We start from the raw sequence: 22,363 nt of genomic DNA, 5'->3' as shown, positions 1-22,363 counted from the left end.
AAATTAAATGCAATTTGTCTACCTTGCAGATTTATATGCTGTGCACATGAGATTATCAATCTCTTGCCTGACTGGTGATTGAAACCATGACTTTTCACTTCTTAATGCAGTTAGAAATTGTTCTTATATAATTTCTTCAAAGACCCTTTAATTGCTATATGTAATCCTGGTTTAGGATGGTTTTTTATCCCTGTTTCATGCTCCTGTTTGTTAAAGCAGCCAAATATGGGGTATATAAAGTTACTGTGATTAGAGACTTTTAATGGAAAATAATTTAACTTTTTAAATGTGAAGCAATGATACCTACTTCTTGATAGTTCAGATATATATAATATTCAGTATATGGGTTCAGTGAATACTTATGCTTGAGAAACTATTATTTCCAGTTAGGTATTTGACTGCAAGAGCTGATCAAATGCATACACTTGTCCTTGCTGTTTCCTGTTGCCTAGTAGGATGATACCATCTTTGTCACGCCTTTCTCAGCCTGTAATTACTTTCTCAGAACCAGATCTTGCCATGTTGGAATAAGAAGGTAGAGCAATGCCCAGATATACCAGGTTAGAGACTAAAGGGCAGATCCTCATCACCTCTTTGTTAATCCCAGGCAGGAAAACACAGCATGTAGCTTTTATCCTTCTATCACAGCTACTTGGTTGAAAAGCAAAGTGTCTTAATCTTCTTGCTTTATGCTACTAATTCTTCTTTCGTGCTGCATGTAATCCAAGATTAACGGCATTGTTTTCTAATTTTGTTTTTTTTTACTATCACGGAAATCTCATTAACCGAAGGAAACCTCTAAAATGTCTTCAGGGCCTTATTTTTAAACAAATTAAATAGTTTAGCTAACATAGTTCTCCATTGTCCACAGAAGATTTTCCAGGAATGGAGTTACTGCTGGCTGCTACACATCAGTTGTGATCACCTGTTTCAATAAGAAAAATATGTACCTAATTTGCCCCTTCTGACTGTCTCTTGGAATTTATGGTTTTTCTACATTCTACATTGTATTCTCACTGAAAAAAAAAAAAAAAGCCACCAAAAAAAGCATGTGTTATTAGTCTGTAGGAAAGCAAATTGGTTCATCTAGTAAAAAGCACAGAGAAAAAGCTGCCATTGTTGGCTGCTCCAGGATCTCATTCCCTCTGTTTCCTACAAACTGGCTTTTAAGGTCTGCAGCATCTTGTGGAAGTAACAAAGGGTGCTCCCACAAGGTTTTTAGTACAATACCATTGAGAGGGGGGTTGTTTACAGCTGTGCCAAAAGTACAAGAAAAACAAGCTGATTTTCAGGTTCAAAGACCGGAAGCCAACAATGTGTCCCTATTTGCCATCAGTGCTTAGACTAAACCTGTGCAAGGTCACAGCTTTATCTGTAGGTATAAAAATCTTAGAAAAGAATATCCAAGAATGGGCAACAGCCAGCTTGTTCTAATTATTCCATCACAATTTGTTTAGTTATTGCTCTGTAACCTTAGAGAAGCAAGAGAAAACTGCTTTTTGTCACAGCAGCAGTTATTATGGATATGAAATATAATTTTCCTAATAGAGTAAAGGTTGTGCAGGAGAAAAATGTCAGCTGTGCCTTGTGCCACTCACTTTGTAGCTGCCTCTTTGTGTGACTTAACACATCCATGATGTTTTAAGTTTATGGATGTTTAAGTTAAGAGTTAAACATCTGTGTGACACCATGTGTAGGAAGCTGCAGGTTAAGTTAAGCAAAGCTTTCTCTGAGGGAACCCTAAGAAACTGCTACCAACATCTAGGGCTTGGGTTGCTTCAAACGACATTTACTAGTTCTCAATTAACAGACAATGAAGACTTTATGAATAATAAGGAAGAGAGATGGATGAGCTGCTGCTGCCAGGCAGTGTTACCGTGGGTACCATGGCTTCAACAGGGGTGCACCCAGAACTGCCTTTGCCTTTGCAGCACAGCACTTCCTTTGACAGATCTGGATCCATCCCCTGAAAGCTCCTCAGTACTGCAAGAATGGCTGCCCCAGGATCTCTTCCAAATACCCATTCTGCGTGTTTCCCAGCCGTTGTTCTGACAGTCAGGTGTTAATGGGCCACATCAACTCCAAGATAGGTAAATCCAGCCACTGCTGTGGTGTGCTTTGAGGAAATTTTAACAGTGGTAGGGATGATTCATGAATATTAATTGCTTTCAGTACTTTGGTGTCCATCCATGATACTGCTGAAAATATATGGTTTGGAGACAGGGTATTGATCTGTACCATGATGAGGGGAGTTGCTGTAATATGCTCCAAATAGCTTTTAAATCATGACTATAGAAGAATTAAGACTAGTTTAATACAACTAAATAATACTCCTAATGATAAACCATTAAAATCAAGTTGACTTTAAATTCTAGCAATTGTATCAGACAAGGTGATTACACTCAGCATCAGTATTGATAATCATTAAAATAGATTAAAATATCAACTGAGAGATAAGAAACCCTGGTTGACTCTGGCAGAAGTGCAGGTTTGATGTTATAGCTGTGTCCCTTCTGCTTTCTGAAACTTCTGGCTGCTACATGGAGTTTCAGTAGGTATCAGTTCTTCATAAGTATCATGTGCCTCAAAATTACCACTGTTCTAACAGCACATTTTCTTTTTGAATGTCTTTGGAGGACAAGTTGCAGATTTCAGGAAGCAAAAAGCATTGCATCATTTTGTTTGACTTGCTAGTGGTGGCAGACTTGTACCCACTCCTGTTTGGACCCCAGTTGTTCAAATAAAGGACATCTTCAGAGTCTTAACACACCCAGAGAAAATGACCCTCACTGAGAAATATGCCTTTATTTCTCAGCACAACTAAATTTCTTAGTTGTTTAGGATCCTTAAGTGTGCAAGCCTCGGAGAGGAAGGCCAGACTCCACATTTTCTTCAGTGACAGCCTGACCTTTCTCCTCTTAAAGAAAGTTCTTATAGACATAGGCCTGAAGAGACTTGTACATAAAATAACTCAGCTCTTCTGAAGAAGCTGGACATAAGGATCTGCTTAAGTTACTTAATGGGACCACAGCACAAGCAAAGCCTAAGCATTTCAGGTGGAGTGCAGGTGGACCCAGGGTAGCCCTAAACCTACAGCCCATAGGCCAAATATCTCTCATGGACTAATGCTGTCTCCTTAGGGAAAATTGGCTCAGCAGAAGGTAGAACAGTGAGCTAAAACCAGTGCAAGTTCAGGGAAGGCTGAGGACTCCCCCAGGCATCACAGCCCACAGGGCAAAGTGGATGGAGGAATGCTGGAGCAGAGCAGAGCAGTGGGACAGGGTGACATGGTCATCCACAGCCTTTCTTCTCCAGGACTGTCCCCTAGCACTGAGGTTATGGCATCCACAGCAAAACCAAACACCTTTGCAGGTCCAGTAGTAAGTGAAGATAACGGGAAGGACCAGGGGAAACTAAAGAAGGGGTGTGTAATGCTGGGAGAGAGGAGAGGAAGATGTGTATGAAGGAGAGAAGAAACCACCTAGTCAGAATTGATCCTTTTTTGCCATAGGCAGTACTTGATGCCTGATGGACTCTCCGTAATATGGGAGCTTAATGTTAAAAATATCCTCCGTATCAACAAGAGAAGGTGTTTTGCAAGTGGGGAGAATGGATGTTGTAGAAGAGTTCTTGAACATGTTAGAGGAGAAATTGCTCAGTGTTTAAAACAGCTTCTTGGAAACACACTGTCCCACTCTAGAGCTCTTTTGTGAGCAGCCTTTTAGTGAATTTGTTACCCTCCACCCTTTTCTGTAATGCAGTGTGGCCATATTCGGGGCACACTGGTGAAGCATGGCTGCTGGTTTTGCTTTGGGGATATTGAACACTCACTTGTTTGTGCCTTCAATTGCAAAGGGCTTTTTAAAATTTATTACTGGTCTGGCTGAAGTTACTGTATGATCCTGTAAATACAGGGAGAAGATGGGCATTTTATGATGTCTGACTTGCCTACGATATTTTTTTATTAAGTAAACTGTAATGGTAATATTGGGTTTTCATTTCTTGCTTGCTTCTTTTCCAACAATTGCCAGTAAATCAAAGTTGCAAAAAGCCATCTCTCCCTCTGTGCTGGCAGAGCTAATGGTAGCTGGGTGGTCACTTATTTTTGGAAATGATATAGCCTGATTTCTAGGCACTCAGCAGACTTCAGTGCTGATGTATTGACGCTTACAGCTTTCAGATCAAGGAAATAGTGGAGGATAGCATTTCCAGCAGAGAAATGTCCATATTTTAAAATAAGGACTGCCGGCTATAGTTATGCCAATTCACTGAGACACAAAAGTGCCATGCTTAGAAAGCAAGCAAGTATTTCTTCCCCTCTTCTTCCAGCATCTCTGCTTTTTTGCAGGTCTCCATACAGCACGTCAGGCATGTTGCATAGCACAGATACCCTCTGCAAGCCCCTAGCCATGGGCCAGCAGGGCTGAGCTCGGGGCACCTCACCCATCACACATCTAAGGATCTACAGCTGAGCATTTTGACCCGTTTTGTAGCAGGGGCTCATTTGGTTTGTTTCTGAACAAATGTACCGAGATAATGATATCTAAGCATATCTATGATTATTAATTTGGAGATGCATTCAGCAGTACATCCTCTTCTCTCAGTGCTCTCCCTGGGCTGTGAACAATCAAAATTTCACACAGAAGGAAAATTTAAATGCTGAACATCATAAATTTTTTGCATTTCTGCATCTGTTTTTTAAAGTACAAAAGCTGGAAGCTTTCTACAAGTCCTAGTGTGATGCAGTCCTCTCTTGTTTGTATATTTATAGTGAAGAAGCAAGAAATATTTGATGTAGGATGAAAAGATAATGGGCTGTTGAATTGCTCGCAGCTGCAGGGGCAGAGCTACTGCTAAGCTGTGAGCCAGACTTCGCTCTGCTCAGCCAGGCCACACCGCTGCTTCACAACTGGTTTGTTTTGTTGAACTGAAGCTGTAGTGAAAGCAGGTCCTCCCACTTTTATCTTTGCTCATTGCTTTTTCTCTAAATATTTAGATTGTTCAAATAATCAGCAAAGTATTTGCCTGCAAACACAGGTGAAGACCAACAGAAGCTGGGTCAACAGGCCTCCTGTCCCTGCCCTGTGCTGTGATACCAGGCTGACCCATGCTCTGTGAAACCTCCTTTTAAAGCTCTGTAATGTCATATGCTTAAAGGAAGCTGGCCTCAGCTCAGCCCCAGGTTTCTTTAAGGATACATGCCCATAGTGATTCTCCCTTCCACCAGGGATTTGGTCACTGAAGCTGCTGGCCCAGTCCGTCAGGCTGACCAGGCTTGCTGCCGTGGTTGTGCTAGTTATGTGCTGGCCTTGTTCTTCAAACACCCTTGGATAAAGCCCTTCTACACCAGGATTCTCAGCAGCAGAGTCACTGTTCTCTGGCACATCTGCCTTTATTTCCTCTTTGTACTGTATGAGCACACTCATCAGCTGTTGGCGCTCTGCTCCTCTTTTCCATGTGTCTTTTATCAGCAAGTACATTTCCCTAGGCCATCCTTGCTGCATCAAGTCAGGGGACCTGGTGCACCCCAGCAGATGACGGTGGTGTTGTGGCAGCCCCACCATGAGCCGGGGCTGGCCAGGGCATCACTGCCTGCTCTGTAAGATGAAGCTGCAAGCCCACGATCCCAACCAAGACGAAGCCGTTCCCACCAGATGGAGCAGTTGCCGTTCCAGTGCTGCGGAGCTGTGAAACCCCAAACCCTGTGGGGCCAGAGGGGCTGCATCCCCCAGCCCTGAAGAGGGAGCCTTCAGCATGTCCTCACAAAGTGCCCAGGCTGATCTCATCTTTGATCCAGGGGTGTAAATCCAGAACAGAGGTCACAGAGCTGTGAGAGCTGAGCTGAAGCACTTCCTCTGGTTTGGTCCTTTGCTTTGCTTTATAGCAGCTCATCACTTTTCATGCATGCCCAAGCCGCTGTCCACGTTTTATCTAACTTTGCTCTTTGCAATATGGGCCAGGCACAGGGGACTGGTGCTTTTTTAGCAAACTGTCTCTTTTCAACTGACTCTGCCAAAACACCAAACAGGTGCTTAAAAATCATACAGCACTTAAAAGTAACATGTGACCTAGCTGTGAATGAGGGTGTGCTGTTCCCAGGTGGGAGCAGACAGCGTGCTATCTATGCAGCCGTCACCTTTCCATCAGCATTGCTTCAGCAGCCACTGGCTGCAGCACAGCGAGCATGGTGCACAGATCTGGCTGCTTGTCTTGCATCAGACAAGGTTGTGCTTTGCTTCCATGGGTGACACTGACAGTGCAGCAGGGCAAGGTGGGCCCGTGTGGGGTTATGTCTGGTATGTGACCCGGTGTGTGTGCTCCCCAGAGCTGCAGCAAGCAGGTGAGGAGAGGCCTCCTGGCAATGCACTGAATAACCTGCCTCCATCTCAGAAGATCTGTGGTGACCACACATTTGCGAAGCTGTTAATGTTTTGCTAAGTGTATGCTTCTTAATAGAAACATGGAAGGAATTATGTCAAACTGCAGCAGGACTCTTAAGCCCTCATTACCCAAATTTTCCTGAGGAGCCAGTCTCTGTACAGGAGACAGGAGTTGCTGGGGTGAGCAGTGCCTCCCAGCAGTGGGATGCCCGCAGTGCCGTGCCATGCCATGCAGTTCAGAACTGGCTCTGTGCTAGTGAAAAATAAAATTATGATTTATTATTGCATGCAGCATGATGAATTTTTACATTGAAAGTAATATTATGTTATATAATCAAATCTCATTTGCTATTTATGACAGTCTGTCCCTGCGCAGATGTGGAAGCTTCACCCTCTCTCCCGATGGATAATGTCCTTCATCCTTTTCTGAGTGTGACTGTAGGGAACTGTTGCAGGATGGTGGGCAACACCAGGGAGTCAGCAGTGCTCCTGCCAGAGGGCAGGAGGGATGAGACAGGGTAAAGGCTCTCCAGAGAAAACCAACATCTTTTGCCCATTTGTGCCTATAAAACTGCAGTAACTTCTGCAAACTGTGACCTCAGAGCAGCTGAGCTGGTTGGTAGTGGGACAGGTGCCATGGCTTGTCCTGGGAGATGTGTTTCAGCTAAACATTTGCAATGAAAAGCTTGCATGTCAAGCTGCTGCCCATTGGCCTCAAAACCCACTCATTTCTTGTGCATATAACTCTCCAATGCCTATTTGCTGTCTTTTCTGATGTTGTCATGGGAGCATTACAGCAGGCAGGGCAGGCAGGCCCAGGCACTCATGGGTTCCTACTGTGCTGCCCAGGCACCAAAATACATATTTAGGTGCTGCTAAAGTACAAGTCTTACTGCTTAGTGCAATGCAACCTGCAGCAGGAGCACTTTCATCTCCCACGCTTCCTGCCAAAGAGCTTTCCATCTGCAGAACATCTCATGGCAAGCCAAGACCTTGCTCTGCCAGTGCCTGCTGCCCATAGAGCAGAGTCTTTCCACGCCCTGTGTAAAATCCACATCTTGCTGAAAGAACATGAGATTTTTTTTCTTTATGCAAATCACGCTGCATTGAGGCTAGATAGCTGATGTGTGCCCCTGCTCCATACTGTACACCATGTCTGGCTCAATTTAGAAAGCATATGAGCTAAAGGGCTTGGAAGGGGCTCTGCATTGCACCAAGGTCTGCAGGTCTATGGTGCCAACTTCAATTGCTGCCCACAAACGGCGTTTTCTTTAGAATAGATGATAAAATATATTCCAGATGTATTAACCTTTAGAGTATATCTGTTCTCCTCATCTTCGCCATGCCAACATGTATCAGTTCAATTGTCCTACCTGCAACAGACAAATTACTTTTGTTTTGCTTTGGAACCTGATGTAGCTGACAACAAATTAATGCAATCCTGGCGGCTACCACTGCTGCGTGAAGATGCCTCAAGCACAGAGCTGGAGACAGGTTTTATTTTAAGCCCTCTTTGTTCAGTATTTCATTTCATACTTAAAAATGGGTATATGATGGGGACATATTAAATGTTCATCTTCTTGCTCAACTACCTAATACAATTTTTGGTACCACATCTTGGGGAAACTGAATTCTTTTATCTTTATGTAAAAGTGCTGTCATTAACCCAAGCAAGCTTTCAGTGTGATGAGAAGGATTTGTTGTTGTTGTTATCGATGCCTTCTGAAAAGGCCATCCTTAAGATATAGGAACAGCTACAGCTACCGGTACTCTGAGTTGTCCTGATGGCTTATCCTGGAAAGGGAGCCTTGACAATGATGGATAACCTCTGCAACTTCTCAGCAGTAGGTTTGGATTATCCTGCCTTTGCTTTGTGTTTGTGTCAGGTTTTTCACGTGGGACTATGCTCAGCCTTTGTACGCTTGAATCCTCCCTCCCTACTCTTCACCACCGGCAGAGCCAGCAGCATGGGCAGCGCAGGAAGGTCCAGCAGGGAAAGTATGCGCTTTCAGCACAGTATGCACTTTCCCTGCAGCCTCCCAGCCCCAAAGCTCCCAGGCAACATCCCTAAAACCACATGAGAAAGCACCAGGACACACAGTTGGGCAAGGTTTTGCTCTTGCAAGTGAGTCTGGGCAAAAGAATGCTGGTAGCTCGCAGTATAGGAATTATTTGTCAACAACTCTGTTGTGTGTCAGAGCAAACTGCTTGCAAACAGTGCTGGGAGCAGCATAACCTTTCAGGAGCCTGTTGTTCATAGGCAAACACCTTTAGGTAAAGAACAGACCTTGCCAAGACATCTCTTGCATCCCCAATCTTTGCAGGGAGGCTTTCTATCATCTCTTATCCATGACTTCCTCCCCCCACTCCCAGTATGTTTAAGTTATTTGCTTGTTGTTGCTTGAAACATTTTAATCAGATCACTGCTCTAATATAGAAAGACTTTTCTTGACAGATTAGTATTACTTGTATAAACTCATTGATTTCATTAAAGTGATCTGGTGGTAGCAAGGAAATGACTGTGCACTTGGGAGTGAGGATTTAGGGGAATTGTTTTGTTGTGTTTGAGGTCTTGGAGATGAGACAAGTGCTTTGGCCATATTGCCTGTGTAATAAAATGTTTATAGACACAGGAAATGGCCCATGACACTTTGTAAAATCTTCTTTGCTTAAAAAGAATTGACTAGGCAATAGCTTTAAAAAAGAAAGAAGAAAAAGATATGGGAAGATGATGGATAGGAAGTGGAGTGAAGGTGCTGAGATAGAAGGTGTTATCCTTGATGTTGTCTTTGAGGTTATCCTTGAGGTTAATCTTGAGTTTATCCTTGAGGTTGTCCTTGAGGTTGTTATTCTTTGTCTGTTGTGAGTTCAGAGACAGAAGCCATCCCCCGCCCATGCGGAGCCAGCAGCACAGGGCAGCCTCGGTCCCAGAGGCATTGGCAGCATGGCTGCCCGTCACTGGAGAGGATACACACGAGCTGTGGTTCAGACCTTTCTGAGTTTGAGCGTCCTCTGATACAGATGTGGAAATTAATGCTGTTGTGGTTCATTACTGTGACCTGTCTCCTGCCCCTCACACTTGCAGGGTGGCACATTCCCACTTACATCTACTACATCAGGGAAGAAAGGCAGTAGGGACTGTGGTATGCTGAGCTGAGCTTGCTGGAGAAATAAGGAAAAATAACCCATGCCAGTTCTTCAGGGGTGTCTGAAGTGTCCCATGAAGGCCAGGCATTTCAGTGCAAGCCCACCTCTAATTAATAGCAGTATTTGTTTAAATGGATAAATGTCTGCCCTTGACCTCAATGCACAATTTAAGCTATTACCCTATCACTAAACATGAGAAGAACTATAATGCATTTGAGAGGCAAACCACTTATATCAAACCCAGCAATACAGATGAGAATCTTTTATTACATCCAATGAAAGCTATGTGGTTATATTTAAATACTCCACTGATAAAGGCTGCAATGAAAGACTTTTCCACAACTAATTTACTGAGGAGCATCACGGAAGCTAACACAGGCCTCCAGTGCATATCACATCTCCCAGGAAGAAAAATTGTTTAGGAGTGAGGAGTTCTTCTGCTTGTTATTAAAATAGTTCATTTAATGCATGCTGAAAATAGTACTTGCAGTAAATAAATGCAGCTATAAATGTGGGAGGAAAGACTGAGAGCAAGGTATAAAATATGATAAAGGTTTGCTGGTGCAGCTTGGGGTCTGATGATGGTGTCATGCCCTTCACATGAGGCAGGGGATGCACCCCAGGCAAAATAAAAGGCAAACAAAACACAGGGTGCTAGCTCAGCCTTCATCAACCCCAGTGCAATCATGATTAAGAGATTGTAATGGAAGTGATGACAAAGGAGCTGTGGTAACTACCTGAAGGCTTGGCCTCAGTAACGTACATCTAATTAGCAGCAAGTTTAAGTCTCCTCTAGGACATGGGTAAACAATATCTTGGAGTAATATAAGGGTTGTCAATGATGCTTTTATGTTCAAAAAAGCCTGTATTGTACTCTGGGTCAATGAGAAGCTGTGAGAGGTGAAGACTGTTCAATACTCATGGCCTAAGGTCTGCAGAAATCTCCATAATATAGAAATGGATTCTGCAGGGACAGGAATGCTAAAAGGCAGCATCACCACTTCAGGCAGTGGCTGATATGGTGCTCCATGCACCATAAATATCATCTGTAGATGTGAGCCTTTATACTTTCCTATTATATTTTAAGAACAAAACAGCCAACCAACCAACCAACCAAGCAAACAAACAATATAGGAAATTATGAAAATTGAGACAAATTATGGCAGTAGGACAAGAAAGAGGTACTTCTGGTATGGTTCTGCTGGTATGGTTCTGCCATCGGTCAGGCTGGTTTCCTTGTGTGCACAGCCATGGTTGTGCATGGCTTCCTTAAATCATTGACAATTCTCTCATGGTTTAGTCTTAAGGTACCACATGGTGCTGTAGCTTTCATGGCCACCAGATGCATTAGGTCAATTTTGTAAATTCATTATATATTTAGGGGGAAAAGATGGGATACGGGAGCAGTTTTCCTCTGTGCAAACCTCTCCAAGAGTGCTCTCCTGGCTCTGGCTTCTCTGCAGAATGAGAGTTTTTCATTTACAGTCCCAAAGGTAAAGTTGTTACTGAATACTGATCATTCCTCTTTAGTCTAAATTAATTAAATGACACAGTATCTATTGTATGAAATAAATGGGGATCATTTTACGTGTTATACTGTAGACAGTGATTATAATGTGTGATCTTTCCAGAGAAATGTGGGAAAACAATGTCCTTTACTGGAACAGGCACAGCAATCCCCTGCTCTGCAATACGTCTTCTTGTTAAGCAGTAATGCAATGTAATCCTCAGCGACTTAATAACTAACATGACAGATGTATAATCTAGAGTAATGTAGAACGTTGTAAGCACAAGATGCACGTGACTATCCTTCATCCGAAACATGTGTAAATCACCAGCATTCCCGTGGCCCCAGCAGCAAACAAAAGCTGCGCCCATGCGGGCGGAAACGCAGCCCATCAGCACATGAATGTTTGTGTTTTCAATCTGCATTAAGTGATTATGCAATCAGATCTCCAATGATACCCATACCCCAAATTAGTTTGCTATAAACCAAGTCTGGTTTGCTAAGGCTTCTTCCCTGGCTGGTAATCTTCACTACCTCCTGACTGGCATCCGCTGAGTATTTCAAAAGAAAAGCCTTTACACTTAGTAATACCCCACCTCAGGGGCACTCAAATATGCATTTACTGCAAATTGCAATTTTTTTACTGAGAATGGCAATGGGATGTGAAGCAACACAGTGATACACAGCTGTCAGCTGAAGGAGAGGGGTTGCAGCACATATCCATTCACAGGTGACATTTGCACATCCATTCACAGCACAAGTGACGGCTGCTGCTGGAACCGAGGTTTGTCTTTGGAGTAATTATTAAATCTATATAGAGTGCTGCTGAGAGAGGGGCATCAGCCAAAATTTGCCATTAATCAGTTTAAATAATAAGACTGCAGTCAATCAAACACATGGAAGAGGAGGAGTTTTGGAAATTTCTCGGGAAAAGACCCAGCTCCTCTCAGAATTGTCCTCTAAGATGCTTATAGCAGTGGTGAGCAGCTCCAAGGACATGGGGTTGCAGTGCTCAGGGATATGCCTGGGAGCCAGCTGCCCAGCCCCAAGAAGGATGTGGCCCCAAGGCATGGACCAGGGCTCCCCAGAGGCCGATGTGTGACGCTGACACAGAAAATAGATATTTTAATTTGTTTTTATTAAGTTTCAGTTAGTGTGTGCTTAATTACCACAAGTGGGCATCCTAAAGTTCCTCTCATCTTTTTCCATTCTGAATGTTTGCTTATATAAAATACCTCAGAAAAAATTATAGGTTGTGTGAATGTATGTACATACTCCTTGTATGTGTAGTATGCGGTATCTTTCACTAAGAAATTTTCTGTGATATTGTCCTAGAAAGGAAAAACTATTTAATACTTTTTTTAAAAAAGGGGGGGCTGGGGGGAGTGCCTTTAATATGTAACATTTCCAGCAGCATCTCTAAGAATCATTGTTTCTAATCATGCTGGTGGTGTTGCTGCTGGGGTACGATGCTCCCTAGAATCCTCCACATCTACAGCAAGAGTTTGGGGTTTGGGTGCTTTGGTTTTGCTCAGGATGCAGGATGCAGTTAGAAATACGTTTAGGAGAGGGTTTACCTTTATTTTTGCCATTCCTTGGGAATGCAGTGCTGTGGGCTCAGAGGGCCAGTGGTACAAATCTGGCTGGGATACAGAAGGTCTTCATATAGGAGACAAAAGAATAATGTACATGTATCCACAACTGCAGCAGTATCATCCCTGAAATGTGCCCAGAAGTGGTGCTGCAGTGAAGGTCGATCTAAACTGGATCTGTCTATCCATTCCATCTCTGCTGGAGTGGAAGCAGCCATGAAATAAAAGCCTTTGAGCAACTGGATTCAGACCTGTCAAGAAATTTTGTTGATCAGAGGTTTTGCAAAATTTCTCAGCACTTGATTACACATACTGCTGATACTGGCTTCCAGAAAGAGCAAATGGGTTTTGTATCTTAGAACCATGCTAAACTTGGACTCCTGATACTTGATATAAACCTTTTCCCAGCTGAGCTCTTTGCAGTTGCCCTGAAGGAAAATGGAAATATGAAGGAAATATGGAAAAAGGGAAATCAAACACAGTATGATAAAATGAAAAGCTGAATTTTAGGGAGAGATGAGCACTTCTGCACACAATACTCCTGCTCCTGTGCTAAGTTCATGTATTCATGTTTTGACTCATTCTATAACTCCAGCTGTGGCAGAAGGCTTCTGAGAAAACAATTCAAATGCTGATTTTATGTTGAAGTGGAGGAAACAACAGAATTATTCAACTAGTGCAGAAACAGCCTTAGTAAAGCAAGTGTATGCAGCATTTCAGCTATTAATGTATTATTCCCTAACAGCATTTCTCATTCTTTGAAACTGCAGAAATGCCTGATTTGGAGTGCTGCAGTTTAGATAAGAGAATGAAATATGCAAAAGCTATTCCAAATAATAGTTTTTATTGATCTCTGGTGTAATCGCATGCAAACCAGCTCAGGGTGATTTGGCACACTGCTCCCGGAACCCGGGTCCCTCCTTCTGCAGGTCTGGGGCAGGACTCCCCAAGCAAACCCTGTGCCCCACATCCCTGCTCCATTATGGGTGGAAGGGGCACTTGGTGCCTTATTTGCACAATAACTTCATTAGCAGGTAATTAAAAGCCAGGAACCAACAGGCCCCACATACGGCATCTCTGGGTAGCTGCACACTGAGCAAGCAGGGCAGTGGTGGATGGGTAGGATTTTACTGTGGAGAAATCACAGAATCATAGAATCATAGGATCAGCTAGGTTGGAAAAGACCTTTAAGATCATCAAGTGCAACTGTCACATCAAGACTGCCAAGCCCACCACTAAACCATGTCTCTAAGGGCAAACTGATCCCCCCTCATGGCTGCCCCTCATGATCTCCACTCACAGCCACCCCTCATCTGCCCCTTCATAGTGCCCCACACTATATAGCTGCCTCCCATACCCCACATGGCCATGTCTCACAACCCATGGCTGCCCCTGATCTTCACCTCACGATCTTCCCTCACAACCACCCCAGCACTCCTCTCACGATCTTCCTTCATGGCTGCCCCTGCTCTCCACTCACAGTTTCCCCTCAGCCTTCATGGCCACCCTTCCTGCTCCCTCGCAATCTCCTCTCACCCCTCACAGCTGCCCCTGCTCTCCCCTCACCCCTCATGGCCACCCCTGCTCTCCCTTCATGATCTTCCCTCACTCCTCATGGATGCTCTTCCTGTCCCCTCATGATCTCTCCTCATCACCACCCCACCTCTCCCTTCATGATCTTCCCTCATGACTGCTCCTGCTTTTCCCCTCACAATCTCCCCTCACCCCTCATGGCCACCCCTCATGGCCACTCCTCCTGCTACTTCACGATTACCCCTCATGGCTGCCCCTCCTGGCCCCTCACTGTCTCCCCTCACAACTGCCCCACCACTCCCCTCATGGCCTTCCCTGTTCTCCCCTTCCGATCTCCCCTCTCAGCCACTCCTCCTGTCCCCTCACAATCTTCCCTCATCCCTTACAGCCACCCCTGCTCATGATCTTCCCTCACAACTGCCCCTACTATTCCCTCATGATCTTACCTCCTCTTCTGGCCACCCTTCCTGTCCTTTCACAATCTCCCATCATCCCTCACAGATGCCCCTGCTCTCCCCTTTCCATCTCCCCTCACCCCTCATGGCCACCCCTGCTCTCCCCTCATGACAAGCATGATTCCTGCATCTTGTATGGAATAACCCTATGTAAACATATGAAGTTGGGACTGACAAAGAGCTTTTCATAAAAACGGTGACACAGTTTCATATGTATTTTCTTGAAACAGTATTTATGATGAACCAGAACCCCACTGCATAGGTTTTTATCAGTCCTGCTGTTGACTAATATAGTTTTATACATAGTACTTTTGCCGTGCACTATGCTTTGAGCAATGACACAAATCTTGCTGGGGTGGGAGACGAGATCCGAACATAAAGCAGCATGCATTTGACACTGGCCAGCTGGTTTGATAAATCCTATTTTGATATAAATTTAAAAATCCTAAGACAAATTCTCAGAGTCTGGCAGCTGTGTGTGGCACACTGGGGTGCCCCCTGCCACCAGAAGCGCTGAGAGGGCAGGGCTCCTGCCTGCAGCACCTCTCCCACCTCCCAGCTGGGCTCGCCCTTCCTGGTGGATTTGACTGATAATTCTCTTCAACTGAGCTACCTGGGAAGTGGCTTCCCATCTAAAATGATGAAAGGAATCCAAATCCATCCTTCAACCGTTTGGACTAATGAAGTAATAACACCCTGAGTAAGCGAGCGTCACCACCACACTACTACTGGCAACGGGCTACTGCTAACGCTGGGAGAGCATGAGCTGCCGGTGGGTGCTGGCAGACATCCTTCTAAGGAGCAGCCAGAGAAAAGTTGCTCATGGGAGCAGAGCACACAGCCCCATGCTGGGGCCACGCTTGCTTTCCATCCCTCCTGTCACTGCAGCTGAGCAGGCAGTGCTGTACTTGAGAGCTGGTTTAAACCTACAGGGAGGTGGATGTGTCCTCCCAGCTGGAGGATGCTGCTGAAAGAATAAGTGGTTAAATATTGATATAAATATTTAAACTTTACTGATGGCCTTCAGCATCTATTTACTCAAAAGTATCCCCTTGGAAAGTTTATTCGACATGATCTGCAAGTCAAACAACTTTTCAAAAGGCGAACCAAGAGAAATACAAAGGACAAAAACTCTCTTTCTGTTGTCATGGGATCACACTTTTAGCCTGCTTTAAAAATGGGTGGCGAGCATGAACTGGGGGAGAGCCAGGCATGGAGGGTTAGAGGAGAGTGGGTACCAGGGCGGCTGTGCCCAGTGCTGCCAGCCAGCACAGTGGCTGCCTCCCCAGAAGGGGTAGGCACACACCACAGCCTGGGGAGAGAAGCAGCACATGAAAGAAGGTCTGGATTTGCCTTGCAATGACAGCTGCATATTAATCTAAAGAATTTCTGAAAAATCAAAAAGACATTTTTCAGCAAAATACACCCCTAGAGCCTCAATCATAAAGCAAGGGAATAAACTTGAAACAGGATTGATTTCATCTTAAAGGGAATATTTCTTTGAAATGCTACCAACTGCAGTTGTCTTATTTGGTTTTCAATACTATAACAAAATTGTGCCATATTGTGTCAAATAAGGAGATAATATAACAGCTTTAAACAAATTTTGTAATTATGGGATCAATCAGAAATGAATTAAATCCATGTGCATTAGGTAAGTCATGCCACTGAATACTGAGTAGCTCCAAATACCAGCCCTGAGCCCATCTCCAGTGGCAGCCGTCTCAAACCTGTGAGTTTGGGGTGACACTAGCCATGGAACACAGCAAATGTGGCAATCCCCAGTGTGTGCTCCAGCACCAGGCATGACATCTTGATTAAAAGCAAAGAAAACAAAATTATAAGCTCCCAAAACCGATCTATGCCAATAGAACAAAATTTCTTCCAGAAGCCCAGGGTTTGGATGAGTTTTAAAATGGTTTTCACTGTACAGCAAAGTTGATCAGTCTCTTGCACTATTGTCTATTTTTCCCCACTGTTTTCATACTCAGTTTCAAATCTCCTTCACAAGCCACAGAGCAGAGAGGTCCAATATAAGTGAATATTGAACCCTTTGTGAATATTGTGAATAGATAGGGAATATAGACCCCACTTCAGCTAGGGGACATCCCAGGCATTCAGGAAAGTGTTTTCCTGCTTTCTGTCTTCGTTACATCACCACAGAGCCTCCATGAGGATGGGCGATTGTTTCAGTCAAGCTTCAGTATCCTTTAACCATAGACCTTTGCTGAAGTTTTTTCCATTGCTGAGACCTTCATGCAAATATTTTCCAGACTTTGGGCACTGGAGTGACACAGAGTGGGGAAAAGAAAGGAACCTGAAGGATGTGGCACCTTTGCCCATGTCCCCATAGGCAAGGAGAGAGTTTTGGAACCCCAGCACCATGTTGTAGTTTTCTCAAAAATTCAGGACAACTATTGTTTCTTGTGTAACTTCATTAAATAACATTAAACACCCTTTACTCACCAACATCATATATTTATGCATGCAAAAATCAATGAATAGCAGATTTCCTAGAAAAATTTGTGTTTGCTTTCTTTAGGAAGTTTGACACAAAGTCACGTTTATTTGGGTTCAGTAAAACTCCTTCCTTTTCTCGTTATAAAAACCTAAGCCAAAATAAGACTGGAATATCTCCCTGGGCAGCTTCCACCCAGGACCTGCCCCAGCCAGCCCCCAGCCTGCACCCAGGGCCAGAGCTATAAAAGCCTCCCCACCATCTAGCTTCCTCTCATGGAAAGTTAATTAGTGCAACAAAAGCTTTCTGCAGAGGGAAGTACTGGATATTTTGGAGTCATTAGGAAAGAGACAAATCGCAGCATGGGGGGTGTAGATGTGTAGTTTCGCACTCCCTACTGACTCCTGGAGGTTCATGTGATCTCCCTGAAGGAGACTCCAGCAGCAAACATCTACTTCAATTTTCACCCTAGTAAATAATTCATTTTACTCTTATTTTAAAAATAATATATATTAAAAAATCAAATGAGGTTTGATGCTGTGCGGGTACCAGGATGAGACTGGGAGAGGTGCCTTATTCCCCTGTAGGGCAGGGGCACTGATGGGTGCTGTGGGAGCTGCCCTTTGCAGGGCTGACCATAGGCTGGGGCAGCCCCTGTGAGGGTTTCTCACCCAACCTGCCTATTCAGCACATAGAAAAACCCTGTTACAGCCCAGCAGAGACGTTCCTAGGGTTTGCCCAGGGTTTTCCTCAGTGAGCAGGAGGACACCCTCGGGGGTGCTGGAGCTTCTGCTTTGCAGAAAATACTGCATCTGCTTTAAATAAGTTCTCAGGAAAAAAAGGAAAGAAGTTCTCTTTTTGTCTTCTTCTTATTCATTTAAACAGGAAGAAAGCAGAAAAAGGTTTATTTAAGTGCTCCTAAAGGCTCTTGAGCCCCTCCACAACTGTTCCCTTCCTCTGAAGGGAGGGAGGGAACTCCAGACTTATGCTGAAGCATAAACTCAGGCAGGTGAGAGCAGTTTTGGTGCAGTGGGACGTCAGCGCCCTCGGGAAGGGGAGGAATGCTGTTTTGGTGAAGTTTCTGAATACTTTAAAGAGCTCGTCTCTGAACAGAGGCAGGGAACCGTCTATTTTCTTGAAACTCAGGCTTCACAGAGAGCTCCGTTCTCCCATAACGTCTTCAAACGCGATGCCAGCAGAGGCTGTGCAGCTGTGACTGAAACCGCCGGTTTGTCGGAAGCCACAGCCAACGTGGGTCCTGGAGGGACTGGGACGGGGAGCAGAGATGAAATATGCTCGTCTCCTTAGAAGCTTGGTCCTCTCCATCCTCTGCCTCTCATCATTGATTTCTTTAAAACTATGGTTCCTCTTCTTCTCTGTGCTTCTCAAACTGGTCCTTTGCTTGTGCAGGAGGCTCTGTGAGCAGTGTGGGATCTCCCAGCATGTTCAGCGACAGGCATCAGCCACCTCGCGCTGGATGCTGGAGTGCTGGCAGTGCTGGGGTTGCTGGGAGTACCCTGGGAAGAGTGTGCTTGTCCCTCTTCACTCCTCCAGTGACACATGGGCTTGGTAGCAAATATTGAAGAGCATTGGTTTTGGTTTGATTCAACTATGAGAATGTACAGACAAATTTGCAAATAAGAGCTAAATATCTCCTGTGTGCATTTGCTTAATGCTTATCTCTGGCCCAGGTGCAGTGGAGCACTGGGGAGAAGTGTTTTCACTTTCATTCATTAGTTACTGAAACCCATCCTCTCCAGAAACACAGTCAGAGCTTGACCCAGCTTGACTGCTAATCTTCATCACCCTGCTGCAGTCCTCATATTCACTCTTAATTCATTCAGTGGGTTTTTGTGAAGGAGCAAATGATACTGTAAGGCAGATTTGGTGTGAGTAGAGTGATTGCTTGCCTGCAGCCTTGCAAGGGCAAGGCTCAGTGGAGCATGTTGGCTCGTCCTCCACCCCCTTTTGAAGACCCTTTCCTGCAATCAGGTGACATAGCATATTTGGTTCTCAGCTAGGACCCTCCAAGGGAAAGGAGAGGACAGCAGGTGTAAGAGTCATCCTTTCAGCTGGAAAAAGTAGGTGGAAGGTCTGGTTTTGTTATATTGGGTCTATGATGAGGACTGTGACAACCCTAAGAAGATCCAATGGGTGCTGGAAATAGCTTGATAAACAGGGTGTTTCACAGGTGAGGCGACAGTTGGTGAAGCCTGTGCATCTGGGAGAGCAGATTCAGAAGGATGAGAATCAGTGATGCTCAAGGGTCTTGCAGCTCAAAGACCCTTCTTTTGTCCACTTTTGTGCGTAGACATTTGAAATAAAAAGGTGGACAAATGTGTCTTTCACATGTCAGAGATGTAATGGATGTGGAGGAAGATCCATTAGCATGGGAGGAGATTTAATTTACCTGAAAAGCAGAGAATAATAAGTAGTTGTATCACTTCTGGATCAGGCACCGTTTTGTGGCCTCACAGTGGATGCTGTCAGTAATGCAAGCAATTTCTTTGGCCAAACGTCATTTCCCCTCCAGAGCATATTGATAAGAGGGTGAGAAAACAAACTTGAGCTTGCAGACAAAAAGAGACACTGGCAGGTTGATAGTGGCTTTCTTTATGAACTCATGTGTGTCTATAGCAGGAAAAGCACCCATCTTCTACAGTGAGGAATGCTGGAGTGACCCACCTCTACCTACCAAACCTCAGAAACCTCCCAATATGCCCCAGAGATGTAAGAGGGACAGCTGGCTGCGGAGCAGGTCTTGCGATGGAGCGGAATGATTTTATATAATACAGATGCTTGGTATTCATCTGCATAATTTTCTACGCTCCTCTACACACCAGCTGAAAAATATAATGAATGCCTGACATGTTGTCATGGTTTAACCCCAGCTGGCACCTGAGCACCACACAAGCAAAGCAAACCAAGGGATTTGTTCACCGCATCAGCAGGCAAGTGTTCATCCATCTCCAGGAAAGCAGGGCTTCATCATGTATAATGGTGACTTTGGAAGACAAATGCCATCACTCCAAACATCCTGCCCTTCCTTCTTCTGACTGTGTTTCTGGAGAAGATGATTTCAGTAACTTATGTATCATCTCCCCTATGGACTGCATACTCCCCTCTACATCAGTTAATGTATCCCTGTGCAAACCGGACTGCCTAGCTCTTGAACCCAAATAACTCTTCCTTTCTCAATCTACCTTCCAAAATCCCAGTTATTAGTAGATGTAGGCTTAGTAGAGGTTTAAGAGGTGAAAACTTGCTGCATTGATCTCTAAATGTGTAGTTTCACCCAATTAATTTCAGTGAAGCAAATAGAGTTCAAATTTCTGCTGAAGTGATTTGTTAAGTCAGGAGATAAATATGGCCTTCACCTACTTCATATTAATTAGATGTCAATTCATAAATGCTGGCATTTGATGCTTTTGCAAAAATTGCCCCCAGAAGTGATTAGAGTCTCTCTTAAACACTTAGTGGAGGAGATATGTCTATTGGTCTTCTACTTTTTCCTGGGCATAAATTAACCTCCTCCTTACACCTCTGTAGCTCCGGTAGCCACATGGTGACTGAGGTGAATTATGCCATCTCCTTTGGTGGCAAACATCTAAATAAGGCTGATCTATCGCCAGCCGTGCTTCATCTCATCCTGAAATTAGATTTAAGCCCAAGATTAAGAAGTCAAGGCTAGTGCCCTGATTTAAACCGCTTCCCAATTTTTTTTCTTGCTTGAAATAGTCTTTCCCTTTGCACTCACGTAGTGCAACAAAAAGCCATCTTAATAAATGAAAGAAGTGACATTCAGCAATGCAATTTAAGACCTAGATAAGTCAGATGTTAAACACCTAAGGGGTATAATCTCCTTTTAATGTGAGCACAATTCCTATTAACATTAATACAGGGTTGTACGGTAGCTTCAAAAGGAGAATATGCACCTAAAAGTGCAAATTAGCACTTACAAACTCTATTGATAAATTATTAAAGTATATCATTAAAGCATAGCCACACCTCCAGATCATTAGAGCAAGTCAAAACCAGTCAGGTGGCATGCGCAGTGCTCCCTCATTATAACAAGAGCTAAAATGCCATTTAGTCACCAAAATGAATCTAGTACAAATATTGGTTCATCAGCCCCCACTCCATGCAGAATTTGGAGTTTTGAGAGCTTGAACTTCTCCTCTTTAAATGCAAATGAGCACCAGGGGATGCTGTTAATCCAGGTCACTACTTAGAAATCAGTGCTTAAAAAGTAAATTAAAAGCATACCCCCAAAACCTTAGGGAGTATGCTGTCATCACAACACTTTGTTGCTGTTCACGTGTCACCACAACCACAATAAACCCAGCACTTCCTTCCCCCTGGGGCATTTGGACCTGAATTACCAGGTCTGCCACAATTTACTCACATTTGCTCCAACAAGTATCATGGGTGACACCGGCAGGTTTGAGGGTACAGCAAAAGCCACTGGTGCAGGCACTCCCCTGGTGAAATCCTCTTGGTTATCCTCTCCTGGTCCAGCAAGGTGGACCTCCCTGAGGTCACAATGTCCAGGCTCCCATGGCCATGCAGGCAGCAACTTGCCCCGCTCCTGGTTGCTTGCCCAATCCAGTGAATGTGGGCTCATTGGGCATTTTGCAGACCAGTGCTATTTATTCCTCTCAGCAATGACTTCCCCAGAGCACACATTTGGTGGAGTCACCATGCTGTGTGCATGGTAGAAACAATCTTGAAAACACTGGGCACTGGGAAGGATGGATGCAGTACATGCCTGGGAGCACTGGGTTTGAACATCTATTCCCACTTCCAGCACTAACCCGTATCTCCAACAGCATGAGAAAGCAAAGCAATGCCAACAAAGCAAGCCCAATTCCTTCTGAACCCCAGGCTGTTACTGTGATACCCATATCAGCAGATCTATCCCCAGAAAATACTGTCAGCCCATTACCTATGGCTTTTAAATTATTAACTGTTTTTGACATCTCATCCGCATTAATTCCCTACCTTTCAGGACACTGTATCCCTCAGAGATTACCCTTTTACTCTCCCTTTTGTTAGATTAACCAGACGTGGGTGTCTCTAGCTTTCTTCGTAATTCATGTCCCAAAGCGGAGTTCCTTTTTTGTTGCCCCCCACAGCACCTTTACAACCCCAGTGATGTCTCCCCTTTCACAGGAGAAGCAGGATTGTCGGCACCAGTCTCAGTCTATCTCTCCAAGTTATGTATTTATAGGATTACAATCACCCTATAACCCAGGGAGGGAGTTAAATAGGACATAGCTATCTTTTTCTGT

The sequence above is a fragment of the Psittacula echo genome (assembly GCF_963264785.1).
Source record: "Psittacula echo genome assembly, chromosome: 7".
Lineage (NCBI taxonomy): Eukaryota > Metazoa > Chordata > Aves > Psittaciformes > Psittacidae > Psittacula > Psittacula echo.
Note: the sequence above shows the minus strand (reverse complement) of the source record.